The sequence below is a fragment of the Perkinsus marinus genome (assembly GCF_000006405.1).
Source record: "Perkinsus marinus ATCC 50983 genomic scaffold scf_1104296959748, whole genome shotgun sequence".
Taxonomy (NCBI): Eukaryota; Perkinsozoa; order Perkinsida; family Perkinsidae; genus Perkinsus; species Perkinsus marinus.
The window spans coordinates 1-1866 of NW_003206291.1; the positions used below are offsets into that span (position 1 = coordinate 1).

The 1866-nt window shown below is 52.6% G+C and overlaps 2 non-coding genes across 2 annotated transcripts; both read right to left on the reverse strand.

The window, feature by feature from the left end:
- Positions 1–1114: 1114 nt before the first annotated feature.
- On the reverse strand, positions 1115–1188 carry Pmar_PMAR026136. The gene has a single exon. It is a non-coding gene; the product is annotated as a tRNA-Arg (tRNA).
- Positions 1189–1550: 362 nt separating this feature from the next.
- On the reverse strand, positions 1551–1624 carry Pmar_PMAR026137. Its single transcript has one exon. It is a non-coding gene; the product is annotated as a tRNA-Arg (tRNA).
- Between the last annotated feature and the right edge of the window lie 242 nt (positions 1625–1866).

Consider the following 1866-nt stretch of genomic DNA (forward strand, 5'->3'; position numbering starts at 1 on the left):
GTGATCCTAGTGCCCTACTCGGTTGAGTGACCTCGGTGGCACTACGGATCGCTAGGCCTGGGCTCGAAGACTTGACGTTCATGCAGCCTAGTTGGCGGAGTGGTAGAGTTCAGATCTACCATCAGCGCCACCCAGGCTCGAATCCTGGCACCGATATGCGCTAGCCAGGTCGTCAAAGAACGTCAAGTCTCCGATACCCCTCTCCCGATCTCCTGTGCACAGGCGGCTTCATGGGGAGTACCGTTCAGGTACGGAGAGTGAAAGAGCCATAACAGGAGAGAGCCTGAAAGCCTAGTACGATCCCGACGTCTGTCGCGCGAGCCAGAGGCGAGCGCAAGGAGTTGTGTTATCACAGTTTCATACGCACCGCAGAGGATATGTGTTAAGTGAACCTCTCATAGGGTATGATATCAGTTTACTGATGAACTGGAGTGTTCATGTAGTTATCGAGGCCGTGCCTCGAGTTTCTTTACCCAACCCAACCCGCCCGTGCAGGAGAGGCCTGTGATCCTAGTGCCCTACTCGGTTGAGTGACCTCGGTGGCACTACGGATCGCTAGGCCTGGGCTCGAAGACTTGACGTTCATGCAGCCTAGTTGGCGGAGTGGTAGAGTTCAGATCTACCATCAGCGCCACCCAGGCTCGAATCCTGGCACCGATATGCGCTAGCCAGGTCGTCAAAGAACGTCAAGTCTCCGATACCCTCTCCCGATCTCCTGTGCACAGGCGGCTTCATGCTCAGGTACAGCCGTTGGTGCGCACCACTATCTCATGTGCTTGCCTTCAGCGTCTTGTGCAAACTAGTTGGAGCTTCACATCGAGTGGCCGATTCAGGATGCGTGAGCGGAATCCGGATTGCTCAGGTACAGCCGTTGGTGCGCACCACTATCTCATGTGCTTGCCTTCAGCGTCTTGTGCAAACTAGTTGGAGCTCCACATCGAGTGGCCGATTCAGGATGCGTGAGCGGAATGCGGATTGCTCAGGTACAGCCGTTGGTGCGCACCACTATCTCATGTGCTTGCCTTCAGCGTCTTGTGCAAACTAGGTGGAGCTTCACATCGGATGCCCGATTTCGTTGACGTAGGATGGATGAAGAGGAAGTGAGGTTAATGTATACCCGATGCAGGATTCGAACCTACGACCATCTGCTCCGTAGGCAGACATTCTATCCAGCTGAACTAATCGGGCGATGTAGCTAGTCACTTTGATTGATATTAAAGTTGAATACTCTTCCGAAATGGTTTAGGCGGTAATTGGTCAATCCGTCAGGATACGTGAGCGGAATTCGGATTGCTCAGGTACAGCCGTTGGTGCGCACCACTATCTCATGTGCTTGTCTTCAGCGTCTTGTGCAAACTAGTTGGAGCTTAACATCAAGTGGCCGATTCAGCATGCGTGAGCGGAATTCGGATTGCTCAGGTACAGCCGTTGGTGCGCACCACTATCTCATGTGCTTGCCTTCAGCGTCTTGTGCAAACTAGGTGGAGCTCCACATCGGATGCCCGATTTCGTTGACGTAGGATGGATGAAGAGGAAGTGAGGTTAATGTATACCCGATGCAGGATTCGAACCTACGACCATCTGCTCCGTAGGCAGACATTCTATCCAGCTGAACTAATCGGGCGATGTAGCTAGTCACTTTGATTGATATTAAAGTTGAATACTCTTCCGAAATGGTTTAGGCGGTAATTGGTCAATCCGTCAGGATACGTGAGCGGAATTCGGATTGCTCAGGTACAGCCGTTGGTGCGCACCACTATCTCATGTGCTTGTCTTCAGCGTCTTGTGCAAACTAGTTGGAGCTTAACATCAAGTGGCCGATTCAGCATGCGTGAGCGGAATTCGGATGCTCAGGTACAGCCGTTG